Below are 14,779 nucleotides of genomic sequence, written 5' to 3' on the forward strand. Positions count from 1 at the left end.
TGCCGTGCTTATATGGCGGGCGATATTTCTGCTCCGTTGTTTCTTTAGGCGCACATATTTATATTTTGCTATACAGAACTAGGTGAATTTACGGGTAGTTTGGGCAACGTCTGTAAGAAAAATTAACTGCAGCATAGCATACCTAACGCATCATTTCGTTCACTTGACATATGTAAACTAGGGATCTTAACATAGCGATATTTCATAATGTTACTGCACAGCGCGAAAAAACGAGGACACACGAGGAGACAGGGTGAGCGGCCACTTCACACTGTAATGTATATTGCGCCGAGGCAAATACAGCGAATGATCCGCTTCATAAACATACGGAACAACACTCTAGCATTCTTATGTGCAAAATGCAAATGGGAATGCACTGCCACATGGGGCAAATGGTCCGCCGCACAAACATATGGCTCATAGAGCAGCATAACACTCTGAAGGGGCCCACCTCTGCTCACATTGCGTTACACTGCCGTGAATGCGGCTCTGGAGAAATTATGCAGATGCCTCAGTAGTTTCTAAGCACGGTGTTCAATCAACAAGATATATAGTGTAAGTTTCAATTACCAAGATAAAGGGCAACATAGGCGTCCGCCAACCGTCACTAACTCTTTTCAAAAGTGGAGCTAATCTGCTGGAAAAATGTGGTGTCCTTCTCCCACGAACCCTATCGCCTGCACATGTGAGCGCGCATGCGTGATGTTAACTCTTGTCTTTCTTTTCCTGACTCCTGTGTAATAAATTCACCTTGAAGTGAGTGATTGTCCTGTCCTCTCTTCTCACGTGTCCTCGTTTTTTCTCGCTGTGCACCACGATTATGAAGTCATGCAAACTCATCCAAGCTAACGCACTTCTAGGCAACATTTCCCGACTGGATGTAATGAAATATTCATTGATTTGAGTAAAACTTCACGCAGAAGCTCCTCCGGTAGTTGTCTAATTATACGTAGGCATTGCGCCACTTGATTTTCTCCACGGAGTTGGGTGTTATTACCAATGATATAAAACTTTGTCCGACCAGCACAAACCCTTATCGATCGTTATCAACCCTTTCAGACTAAATACAACGGTCATCGGTCCTTATCAAACTTATCCGAGTTCATCCGGCTCTTATCAACCCTTATCGGTGCTAATTAGTTTTGTCAAAATCGATGCGACCATTATAAGCCTTTATCGCTCTTTAGCACCTCGTCCATCCGCGTCGAAGCATTATCAACCATGATGAGACTCGTAAAACGTCTCATCACTCCTTATCATTCGGATCATCTCATTGAGCGTTTATCTGTTTCTATTGCAAGACGTTAAGCGCATGTGCTCTCTGAGGTCGGTGGCATTTTGAACGGTGAAGGAACGCCCCAACGGAAGGCGCCTGCCGCGACCACAGAAACGCATTGGGGATGTAGCGTGTTTGGCACTAAATTTTCGGAAAATTTGCACTTTCCTTGCGTCTGAAATGCGCCATGTCGGCTCTTCTCATAGTTCTAGAGATTATTTTTATTCAACCATCACCAAATCTTTCAACAAAGCGTTCACAAAGATTGTTCTCTTTTGACGTTTGTTTTGTACTGCCGGTACAATACTGTCACGTAGTAGTGACGCTGAATGACGGTAAAAAAAGCAGCAGAACCATGAGGAAACTAGCGCTTTATTTGGCGAATCTGTGCCCTCAAAAACAGGCTACACTCAGAGTACAACGACAGCCACGAACACAGTCGGCGATCGTCGAAAATTTGTTCTGTGGTTCAAGCGCACCGGCTTTTATACATGAGTAGTCGAAGTTTCCAGAGTAATCGCTGGTGCAAGCATGTTTTCCAGAAAGTGCTACACAATTCGGGTCGCTCATGCACTCAGCTTACACAAGGTTCGGTGACATCAGACAATGGGTAGAAACATAGATACCTTCGAGAAACTTCCTATACGTGAAGACGCGTCCTGCGCTGGGCGATTACATTTGTTAGAGGGGTAACGCGGTCACCCTATAAACAAGTACACATCGCCATACATTCATATATATGCGTGAGGTCGAAGGGTCGAAACACACCACCGTCTATATTTGTCCTTCCTAACTCATTTTTTTCCTACATTATTTTCTCTATAACGATTCGTCTTGCGCGAAGGACCGACGGACGAGTTTCCTCGTTGTGTACGCATAGAAATGTTACGCATTTAAAAAATGACCATCGAATACTGAATCGAATGGGGACTTTTTTTTCTCTAGATAACAGTCATATAAAGGCTGCATCGAGTCCGTAATAAAAAAAAAGAAAAAAATATGGTTATTAGATCAACTTATATATTTAGCGCCATTCACAACTGGACATTCGGTGAGCTGAGGAGGTTGTAAATTAAAATGAACAACAGAAAGGTGATTGTACGGAGTCTGTTAGAAAAGGATCCAAACTTACTTTTTTTTGCGAACATCTGATGGATATGAAACAAGCGCGCTTGCGTAGGCCGACCTTGAACCTTCGTGCGCATGCGCGAATTTTTTCTCGCCTGCTGATAGCGTCAGTCGCTGAGAGGCAGCGTTTGAGTGAGGTAGTGCGCAGTGCTCTCGTCAGTTTTTTTATTGCCAGGAAAATGGCGGAGCGACTGGAGCAGCGCTACTGCATCAAATTTTGCCACAAACTGGGCGACAGCCAAGTGGAAACCATTCTGAAGATTCAGAGGGCTTTCGGTGACGATGCTCTGAGCAGCACACAGATTAAGGAGTGGTACAACCGTTCAAAAGGCAGTCGCACATCGGTAGAGAGCGAGCCACGCTCCGGTCAGCCATCAACATGCCGATATGACCAGGGTATTGCCGAAGTGAACGCTGCCGTGATGCGGGACCGTCGTGTGACTATCCGAGAAATTGCGGAAGAGGTGGGCATCAGCATTTTTTCGGCACATTCCTCTACGACCTAAGATTTGGCCATGAAAAGAGTTGCAGCGAAATTCGTGCCGAAGCTGCTCACGGTGGAGAAAAAGCAACTGCGTATTGAAGTCTCACAAGACATGCTGGATTCCACAAACAGTGACCCTGACTTCAGGAACACCATAATCACTGGTGACGAGCCTTGGGTGTACGGGTGCGACCGGGAAACCAAATCCCAGTCGTCACAGTGGAAGCATTCCACGTCACCAAGACCAACGAAGGCCCGCCAAGTGCGCAGCCACGTCAAAGTGATGCTGACTGCTTTCTTTGACTCCCGTGGGGCGGTACACTACGAGTACGCACCACAGGGTCAAACAATCTCCAAAGAGTACTACAGGGATGTCCTCTGTCGCCTACGTGATGCTGTGCGGCGCAAGAGACTGGAGTTGTGGTCAGAAGAAAATTGGCGCATCCATCACGACAATGCTCCAGCACATTCCTCGTTCTTGATTCAGACCATTTTTCGGCGAGAAATCAGACTCCTGTAGTTCAACAGACTCGTTACTTTCCTGATATGGCCCCCTCCGTCTTCTGGCTGTTTCCCAAAATCAAGAGGCCATTGAAAGGAGCCCAATTTCAGACATTATGGCTGCAAGGACGGCTGAGCTAAACTCCATTCCTAAAGAGGCCTTCTCGGAATGCTTCCAACAATGGCAGCACTGGTGGAAGAAGTGTGTGGAGTCCGAAGGAGACTACTTTGAGGGTGACTAGATTTCCAACGATCCATTTATGCCAGTTTTTTTTTCTTCGGCCAAAAGTCGGATACTTTTCTAACAGACCTCGCATATGGCATACCATGACCTTGACGCTAATAAAACACAGGAACAGCACGTCGCGCGATGTTGGAGGAACGATGTGTAGTAGTACAACACTCGACCTCAATTTGAAAAAGAAAACGGCGCGGTGAGGTTGTCTAAATATAAATTTGCTTGCCGAAAAAAAAGAATGTGAATGCTTAGTCTCCACAAATACTAGATGGTCTCTTGTTAGGTATCTGCAAAATATTCAGCAGGACTTAGATTCTACACGTTTCCTGAAATACCAGGAATCAGTAACACGTATTATGGAGTGACACGAAACAGCAGTCACATGTATACATTCTCCCTGAAGACACGAAATAAGTGTTCTGATCCCTTATATTTGGGCTTCAGCGTTTATTTATTAGTTTTGTTGGGTACATTTAGGTTTAAAACTAAAAACAAAATAGCAGCCCTTCTTCTCTATGAAGATGGAATGGCAGCGAAAGCACTTTGCTTTTCGTTTGAGAGCTCTGACATGTCATCAGCTTTCGCTGCCATTTCATCTTCATGGAGTAAAATGTTTGTCATTTGTCTGAAGTGTCTGATGATGGGAGCTGATGTGTTTGAATGGATGATTAGGTAACGACAGTGGTTGATGTTCTATGAGTAGGGTAGCCACGATTACTTTGTGATCACTGTGATATACACTCAGTGGTTTGACTGCCACCCTTGAGAGGTTCTTGGCTAGAATTAAATGAATGCACGTCCGGTGATGCGTGATGGGCATCATGGGGTTAGAGTAACAGTAATGGGTTAGACCGCCGTATTGCGTTGCGAGGCTGGCGTCGTTGCTCGTTCGAAGGTGCCCGGGCTTGCGATTGTCGTTTTATTTCAGCATCGCGGATACGTTCTTTGTCGGCGGTCGTTTTGCGCCGGCGCCGTTTACATTCTCGTTGCTGTTCGCTCCAGCGCTTCTCGTACGCACGTTGTTCTTCGGGTGTACGAACTATACTTGTCCGCCCCATCGATAACGCTACTCTTTAATGGCTCACACCCTCTTAATCAATGGCTCATACCGCGGTAGACGCGTTCTCCCAGTTACGACAGCAGAAGAGAATTCTACGCTGTAATGATGAGCGGCAACGAAGCCAGTGTGGAAGACGACCACGACGACGAACGCGCAAGCAGTGGCACTAATGCGTTTGCGCAGTTGGCGCCGAGAATTTTAAGTCCCTTCCACAAGCGTATGTACCGTTGAGCTTGGACCCTTTCTGCACTATTCCCACGCTCGGCCCACCTGATTTTTTCTGATGCCGGACGCCGAAGAAACGTGCTTTCCTCAAATTCAATTTTAAACCGAAAGGGCAGTAAAACAAACTGGTAATGGGTCCGCATGGTCAGTGGCCCTTGTGTGTCGTTCTTCTCGTCCATTGCATACGCAGGGTCACGAACCTGGCAACTTTGATGCCTTCAGGTAGTCTGTGTGGATTTTTTGACCAGTTGCTTTCAATGAAAATGTTCGCAAGCAACGTGACACATGCGGTAATTAGGATGGTCATCATGCACCGCTGTGGCCGCAAGTTGGGGCACTGGCTAACACTCCCAACTGAAGACGGTGCTGCAGTAGCTCAGTTGGTAAGAGCATCGTACGCGTAATACGGAGACGTGGGTTCGTATCCCTTCTGTGGCCATTTGTTTTTGTTTTTTACATCAACTTTCATTTACATTCATTTATTATTTCTGTAATTTAGTCAAGAACCGCAAATAATTATCTCTGTACTGATGGTGTCATTCTTCGCTCGCTTCTTATGAGTAGACTGATAATAATGTGTGCCTTCGGTTGCCTTTATTCTCGTTCATATTACATATATATGAGCGCCTGCGTGTACGTCACATGCACATCAGTGCGACGCCAGGCCACAAATGACATGTTTATCTCAATGTTACGTCATTGCCTCTATTGGGAATAAATTCGGCTTGCAAACCTTGCTTGTTAACTGCCTGCACACGGCCGTATAGCGAGACATCACCTATGTTTTTCTCTGTAGCATTTGGAAACACACCTGCGAGGAGTAACTTCCGGCATCTCCTATAATTAATTTAAAGTCCGAGAAACCCGTTCTATGTTCCGCGTTAAGCAGCTATGAGCTAGAAGTCGCCCTATTTTTTGAACCTATGTAACATCGCAATAGAACGCTTCGGCATCGTAAGTAAGATCGAATCATATCTTTAACGTTTGTTGACTTAGAAACAAAAAAAAGGAACTGCACGGTTTTCGTACGGGCGCTACGCCTTTTTCATTAGCGCATTACATTGCTGACAAAAGGAAGCCAGAAGTGGCGTTATATTCTTCATTCTTCACTTCAGAAAATCATATTGTTGCGTATGGAAAGACACAGATGAAATAGCCTATTTGCAGGCTATTTACACTGGAGCCAGGCAGCCAGGCCGACACTCGCTCGCACCAAGGGCACCAAACAACTTCATCGTCGTTCTCGCGGCGGCTCGTCTCTTGAGCATCGCTCAATGATATCGTAATAATATTAACGGGCCTGTTTAAACGAATCATCACAAAATGTTACGTTCTTTCAATGAATTAAACAGCATGCTAAACGCTGCGTGCTATCAATATGCTGCTAAACGTGTAGTTTACGAGTGCTATAAACCAGTCTTTCGATAAACAGTAAGCCATCGCATGGTGTGGGAGATTTACAAAGCCAAGTAAGTGAGTGTCTTCTCGCGTACCTGTAGCATATGATAAAGAAAACGCATATCCTAGCGAGCGCACTGTTGGAATCAATGTTTCGCAAGACAGTTGGCAGGTCTAGCATCAAATTGGAGTTGTCCGAAGAGTTACATCAGGGGTATCAACGAAATAGAGTCAACAGCAATAATTGTGCTAATGACACAATTGTGTGTGTACCGCCCGCATTAAGACGAGGGCGATGATCGACAGAACTATGACAGGAAGGACACCAGGACAGTTACTTATTCGCTGCGGCAAAATAACAAAAACAAAAAAAACATTATAAGCTGTTTCTGTGCGACTTAGGCCGGTCCCGAAATCAGTAAAATGTCGCAATGCGTAAAGAAGTTTTCTAGCTGGGCTTGCTGGCACATATTAGCTTTTGGGTGAACTCCGCGAGGACGGGACGAGTTTTTAACCTTCTTTGTCCCGTCCTCGCACATTCACCCGGAAGTTTACACTCTGTTTTCGCCACGGTATCTGCTACTAGGAAAGGATTGGTGAATGTGGGAATTGTTTAAGAATTGTGGCCATGTGGCCACAATTCTTTAAGACATATGCCCTAACCACAATCACACTGAAATTTAAGTGATGTGCCCTAACCACGATCAAGGCTGTGGTAAGGAATGTTTCAAAATTTAGGCCTTTATTTTTTATACTGTGATGGCATATTATCAAAACTCAAACATTATTCCTCTTATTTCTTCATACAAATACTAAAGTAGAAGTTACTGTCGGAGTTTCAATTTACTGTGATGACCACTATGTATCATTGGCTTTATAGTTCGTTCTGCAAAACGTTGCATTAGTTATATTGGTGTCATAAGAAAAATAATTAGTTTAGAGGCTTGAAGATTACGCCTTTTTTCGCATTTGGTCAATGTTTGTCCAACTCGCTTAGCGTAATTTTCTCGCATTGGTTCGTGAACAAAAGCATCAATTTGGGTGCTGCCTCATTCAATAAATATTTGATTGATTGCCCACTTGTCGTGAATGCGTTATCACAAAAGGAACGCACCGAGAAGAGATCTTGAAAGACAGGTTTCCCCCCGTGGCTGCAATAAAAGAGCCGCTTACTTAATCAGCCGACAGCGTTCTCGTTCCTCTCGCAGCCGAGGACGCTGGCTGATAAATGGGAGCTCATTTTGCGAGACGTGTACGCCTTGTTCGCTTTCTACAACGATCGGCATTCAGTGCGAGTGGGCAATTTATCTTGGTCAATGCCCATGAGGTGAGCATCCTTATCAAGTAGGAACCCAGCACGCTTACGAACTGCGGGGACCTCAGTGAGAGCGCTCGCCCCGACGATTAATGGGCGTCGCAGAGGGCCGCCCGTCGCCGCGCATGCGAAGTTGTTCACTTTTGAGGCACACAGGCACTTCTGGAACTTTACCCTGTTTTCACCGGCTTCTGTTTTGTTCTACTTCAACTCAGCTCGACTTGGGCTTTAGCACAACAGGACACTCTTCCGGTTGTGACCATTTTCATTTCAGTTATTTGCCTTCAAGGACGCTCCGGCGTTACAGAAAGGAGTGGGTGAGAACGAAAAAAAAAATGAACGCATAGCGAAAATAATAACAGCAAGCTGTTTAGTATAGGTGGTGAGAAAGCGCACATTTGAATATTGTGGGATCTTGTATGGAGACGAAGGAGGCGGGAAGGCGAGTCCCGCCTCCATCGTCGGGAATGGTGTTCGCCAGCCTCCTTGCCCCGTGATAAAAAACATCGTCTCCCCCTAGGCACAAAACCTGCAAGCACCTTCAACGTGACCTTAAAGTCAAAAGGCCCGCAAGTAGCCATGCACACGAACTCAAAACCAGCTTTATTTGCACTAGTTCCGATGTAATTTATATACTTTAATGTTCCTTCTGTAGGAAACAATATATCCGTGAAACGGGACGATTATAAACGTCAAGTTAAACAGACATCGCGCGGACACAGCTAAGAGCTTGCCAACGCCGTGACGGAACATTTCAACCAACTAGGTTATGACATTGATGAACTTAAACTCTATATAGTAGTGAAATTTCTGTTTTCCGCAAGACAGAAAATACGGAGAACTTACCTGGCCCATAAGTTGAAAACATTGCAATCAATAAGCATAAACGTTTCAAAGAAACCTTTATGATCTATTCCGTATGCTAAATTTAGAACTATAGGCAACAGCACTGAGTTATTTTTTATTTGGTTCTTTATTTGCTTTTTGTTATCGAATTGCCAATAATATTTCAACCTCCAACCTCCCTTTTCTTCCAATCAATCCTTTCGTGCTTTTATTTATATCTTTCTTTTCCACGTGCACCATTTCTGCCGCTTCTTTTATTCTCTCTTTTCAGAGAGACGATCGTTCACTGACGTCTAGCAGCGCAGATTGTGCCCCCCCCCCCCCTCCGTCGTCCAGGCCGCTTCCACGGAAGGAGGAACCTACAGGTACACATCAGCCGGCTGACACGCGGAGCCACCTCACATGCCTCCAGGGACTATGAGTAGCGCATCTTTCTTTTCAATTCTACGCTCTCGCCGCCAACAAGCCTTGCCCACCCGCCTTACCATCTCGCCCCCTTTCGAAGAACCCCACCCATATATACTGTGCCGAGGAAAGCATATGTCGCCTTGAAAAAGAGAAGTCCACTTGCCAAATACGTTGGCTTCTGCTTTCATCTATTTCTCGTTTCGCCCATCGCCTTGAATTACCATCTCTTGCATACCCCGTTTTTTCTCTTCATTTCTACCCTGTCATTTATTACGGTCGCCTCATTTGAACGACGCGAAACACTTCGTTGCGGAAAAGTGCCTTCAGTTCAAGTGTGCATGCTCCACCATTAATGGGCGTCCCGTGTGGTCCATTCATATTCCAGCACTGGCCGTGTATTATTGAGAATACATGTGCCAATATTTATCAGTTCAGAAAGACTGAAATTGACCCTAATAATAATTGAAGAGGCTGGAGCTGTAGGTAGTGTTGATCCTTAGTGCTGACGCTTATTGTTTTGAATGTTTTAATTGATCCTTATCCCTAAATCTATTTTGTGTTTTTGCATGTAATAAATAAGCTTGCGCCAATGAAAAAGTTATGAAATAAATAGAATTGACAGAACCGATAGGTTGTTTCGAAAATGGGTCCACATTGAGTGCGAATGTTGACTTACGAAAGCCAAGAAAAAAAAGAACGTTACTGCTTGCGATTATGATAAACCACACAAGCAATTGTACTCTTTTGTCGGCCATTACAACCCTCTTATTTAGGTGGGAGAGACAAACAACAAGGAAGGGCTGCCATGTCTAATTTATATGTATAACGTTCTGCCCGATTGCTTGATTCGGGACGTTACACTCTACTTCTTTTGTTTCGGAAGTCTCATTGACGTTTATTGTTTAGCTCTTTATGCATGTCTCGGTTGAGCAATAACATTGCGGACTGACATGTACCTCAAAATTAAATTTACGGTGTTAGGCTGCCAGCGAGATCACAGACGCTGTCGGGCTGTCAACCGGAGGCAATATAAACTCAATTCTTTTTTTTTTTACCATGGTATCAAAAGTACGTATAATATTCACGTCTTGCACATTCTTTTCATCTGCCACTTCAATGCTCTTGGATTTGTCTAAATACATTGGGTAATATCTAGCTCTTCCTTGGTGCTTGACTTGACGTGCAAGATGTTTTCCGAAGCAGCGGCAGGAGGTTGGTAGCACGAGCCAGCTCCTTCTGAGGAGGTAAAAAGTTGTCTTACCTGATGTTACCGAACCACGTGCTGCCACACTGCCTTGGACAATTTATTGATGTTCTTTAACTACATCGTTTAATATACTCCGGAGCTGTGATAAGAAAAATGATGAATACCATTGCAACTGGCAAAACCACCTGTAGCTAGCCCAGAGAAAGAGGGTGCGAGATCACGGTGTAGAAGAAACACGGTCAGAACGTAGCAGGGCTAACTCTTGTATTGTTCCATCTCGACCGCTGCATTGCAAACTCTCATAAACAAAGTCACGTTTCTCCACTCCGTACATCTTCGAAACGGGCGATTTCGCGCAAACGGTGGCGAGCTCACATGCGCTCAACACAGCTGGAGCTTTCTGTTAGATATCCACAGCGTGTTTACATTCCGTCTGTAACGCGCGAGGGAAATGTGTAGCGGTGGAGGGTCCCACCTCTGTCTTTCAGAACAGCATCCCAGTGCTCTGACCATTGAGGCACGCGTGCTCCTCTCGTGCCGCGCTCACTCGTAGAAGCGTGTGCGTCACGTTACTGTATCGCGAATTCTTCGGCCCTATTCTCTGGCAGATGCCTCCAAAGCGGGCGACGCGCATGCACCTGTTATGCTATCGCATTAAAATGTGTGCGGCGAGTCTCAAAAGAATAAAAAATGTCGGTATTTCAACGCACTACTTTTTCAAAGCTTTCCGCAGAATTTATCCACAAACGCATACACTCAGTATTGACTGCCGCATAGCCAGACTCATTGGAATTGTGGATTATATTGAACCGCTTGCGTGACTGAGCTTGTTATATAATTAGAATCAAATGCCGGGCATGATTGTATACCCTATATAATGTCCTAATGATATTGTGTACATTGATTCTAAATCAAGTTCGCAACTCTCGTGATATAAAAAGTGCTCAGAGTTTCAAGTGTTTCGGACATACATTATCGACTAATATGTCCTGGGAGCACCATAGAAATCGCTTAGTAACAAAAAAAGCTCAGATCATTGGTACACTGGAATGCATGGTACACGTCTCATTTATCAGCCAACTTGAAGAGTAAGACTACTTGCGTATGACCCCCCGTGGTTGCTCAGTGGCTATGGTGTTGGGCTGCTAAGCACGAGGTCGCGGGATTGAATCCCGGCCATGGCGGCCGCATTTCGATAGGGGCGAATTGCGAAAACACCCGTGTGCTTAGATTTAGGTGCAAGTTAGGGAACTCCCAGGTGGTCGAAATTTCCGGAGTTCTCCACTACCCGGGCGCGTGCGGAGGCAGAGGCTGCTTTTCAAAATAGAGTTAAGACGCTAGAGAAAGAATTGGCGCAGATCAGGCAGAGCAATGTTCCGTTTATGGATGAAGCTAAAACACTCAGGGAAGAGAACGACCGTTTGAGGAGCGGGAAAGTGCCACGCAACGAAGAAACCTCGCGAATTATAAAGGAGGAAAAAGACACAGCAATGGAAGAAGACGTAGCAGTCACCGCCATTAAACGTAAAACCGAGAACGGTCCGATTGAAACCGGAGTAAAGAAACCCAAGCCAGCCACGACGCTCCCAGGAAGACAGGAGGAATTTGAACAGAAAATCGAAACCAGCATCAAACAGAACGAAACAAAATTTGAAACTGAACTAGAGCAACTGGAAGTGACGCTTGAGACGAAGATAGAGGCAAAGATAGAGGAGCTAGGAAAGGCGATACTACAGCAAGTGCAACAAATGATGGCTGACTTCGAAGCGAAACTAGCAATATGGGGACCGCAAACAAGTAGGGGGTTAAGACGGCCATTAAGCCGTACACTAGGCCCCCGGTACCCGCCGAGGGATTGGAGAACCTGCAACGCCGCCATGGACAGACGAATTAGATACACGATTTGGCAATGGAATTGTAGAGGATACGATCGAAAACGATACATTTTGCAACAACAACTTAAAGACAAAGAAAACCCGGATATCTTAATGATGCGGGAAACAAATGGGCTGGCAAAATTGTCGAGTTACAAGTCCTTTGGTACTGCCGAAGGGGAGACGAAGGCGCTAACGACGTTGGTAAAGCGAAATCACTCGGTCGTTCAACATGACACGGAAGTTAAGTCAATCGATCACATTCTTTTAGAACTCATACCCATGCGGAAAACAAAGGACAGTCTCTTTCTATTAAATATTTATAGCGGTCCAAAGTGCACACACCATAAATTTCGATCGCTCTTTAAAAAAACCCTAGCCATAGCGGACAACCGAGCGGTAGTGATCGGAGGCGATTTTAACGCCCAACACGCGGCATGGGGTTACAAAATCGAAACTCAAAAAGGCAGGAACCTATGGCTAGACACGCAACAGGAAGTCCTGACCCTCGCGACCGACCCATCGGTTCCCACGAGAATAGGTACCAGCGTTTGCGCGGATACTACGCCAGATTTAACATTCACCAAGAACATACGGGACACGCAGTGGACAAATACGCAGCACGACTTTGGGAGCGATCACAATATACTAGAAATAACGGTAAGGGCAGGACCGCGCAAGACAAAGGGTAGACCACTTAAGATTGTCGACTGGGACAAATTCAGGAAAATAAGGGAGGAGGCCAACGACACGACACAAGGTATTGAGGAATGGACCGAAAAACTAAAGGGGGATGTGGCGGCAGCTACGAAAACGGTCCCAGCGGAGGCGCATTTAGAGAACGTAGACAGTAAGCTTCTACACATATGGGAAGCTAAGGCAGGGTTGCAACGGAGATGGAAAAAACAAAAACACAACCGGACGCTTCGTAGAAAGATAGCCAAATTGAACAGTGACATAGAACAGTACGCCCAGCAGCTATGCAAACAACAGTGGGAGGAAAAATGCAACAACATGGACAGTCAGATAGGAATGGCAAAAACGTGGAACATCCTTCGATATTTCTTAGACCCGGACGGGACAAAGTCGGCACATAGGCAAAATATAAATCGGCTAATACAAACGTACCGAGGGACAGAGCAGGACTTCCTCAAGGAAATCGAGAAAAGATACATCTCGCAAGCGCTGCCCGTCATACACCCTGACTACACAGAGCGGGTAAATGACGAATTAGACAGCAAAATCGGCGAGTCAGAAGTCAGGGCAGCCCTACAGAAACTCAATACCAAGTCGGCAGCCGGACTAGACGATGTAACAAATAAAACCTAAGGAACTTGGACGATGAGTCTATAGCTAAGTTAACCGAATATATTAACGAATGCTGGGAGGCAGGGCATATTCCGCAGCAGTGGAAAACGGCACAAATCGTGTTAATACCTAAACCGGGCAAGCAACTGCAAATTAAGAACTTGAGACCCATATCTCTCACTTCTTGCGTGGGAAAACTCATGGAGCACGTGGTCCTAGCGAGGATAACCACCTACCTCGAAGACTGGGACGCGCTCCCTCCCACGATGATAGGATTCAGGAGAAACCTCTCAGCGCAGGACGCTCTGTTACAACTAAAACATCAGATCATAGACGATTCGGGCAGATCGACAAAGGCAATTCTCGGGTTGGACCTAAAAAAGACCTTCGATAATGTTACACATGCAACGATACTAGAATGAATGAATGAAACCACGTTTATTCCACATTAAAATGCGTCGAAGACGCTGCGGTGGAAAGAGGAGGGGTGTTATTGGAAAAGGGGAAGGGTAAGGCTGCCTCCGTTTTATTAATGAACGTCCTGGAGGCAGCTAAGTGGGGGCGTCATGAAGCTTGTGGCTGTCGCGGAGCCGATCGCCGACGGGTGGTGCTGCAGGGTCCTGAAGGAACAGCAGCAGTGCTCGCCAGAGCTCGATGGCATGGTCCGGAGACGTGGTATCCGGGCAAGCCCAAGTCCGGAGAGAAGAAGGCCAGGGTCCCCGCTGTATGGTGGCCAGGGCACGAAGCCTTGTTGGGTTGTAGAGGGGGCACTCCCAACAAAGGTGGTTTAGATCAGCACTAGATAGAGTAGGCGAACTAGGACTGGGCAAACGCACGTACGATTATGTAGGCAATTTTCTAACGGGCAGAAAGGCAAAGATCACGATAGCGGACCTAGTTTCGGAGGAGATCGAGATAGGCAGCGCAGGTACGACACAGGGCTCGGTCTTATCACCGATGCTATTCAATCTGGCGCTAATCGGGTCGCCAGCCAAGCTACAAGAAATCGAGGGTCTAAATCATACCTTATACGCTGAAGATATCACCCTATGGGCGAGAAACGGAAGTGACGGGCAGATAGAACAAACGCTTCAAACAGCGGTCGAAACAATCGAAAAATATCTAGAGGGGACAGGGTTAACATGCTCGGCAGAGAAATCGGAGCTGTTGCTGTACAGACCAACTCGCAGAGGTCGCAAACCAGGCAACTACAGGGAAGAGCTCACCCATAGAGAGGAGATACAGTTAAAGACGGCCGATGGGAAACCCATACCCAAGGTCGATAGGATCAGGGTATTGGGGCTCCTCATTGAAGCCAAGGGCAACAACGGAGAAACCCTCAGAAGACTGGAGGGAACTGTAGCGCAAATCATGAGGCTAATCAGAAGGATAACAAATAAACATAGCGGGATGAAAGAGGAAAACACGATCAGGTTAATACAGGCCTTCGTAATAAGTAGAATAGTATACGTAGCGCCGTACTTAAAATGGCAGGTCGCAGAAAAGATCAA

General features: G+C 45.9%; 1 protein-coding gene and 1 pseudogene across 2 annotated transcripts in view; one reads left to right on the forward strand and one right to left on the reverse strand.

Moving 5' to 3' along the window:
• Nucleotides 1-14,779, reverse strand: part of LOC126538488 (FMRFamide receptor-like) — a 1,022,731-nt gene that overhangs the window by 615,149 nt on the left and 392,803 nt on the right. The window lies entirely within an intron of this gene.
• Nucleotides 2,584-14,779, forward strand: part of LOC126538438 (protein GVQW3-like) — a 30,533-nt pseudogene continuing 18,337 nt past the window's right edge.

The sequence above is a fragment of the Dermacentor andersoni genome, chromosome 4 (assembly GCF_023375885.2).
Source record: "Dermacentor andersoni chromosome 4, qqDerAnde1_hic_scaffold, whole genome shotgun sequence".
Classification (NCBI taxonomy): domain Eukaryota; kingdom Metazoa; phylum Arthropoda; class Arachnida; order Ixodida; family Ixodidae; genus Dermacentor; species Dermacentor andersoni.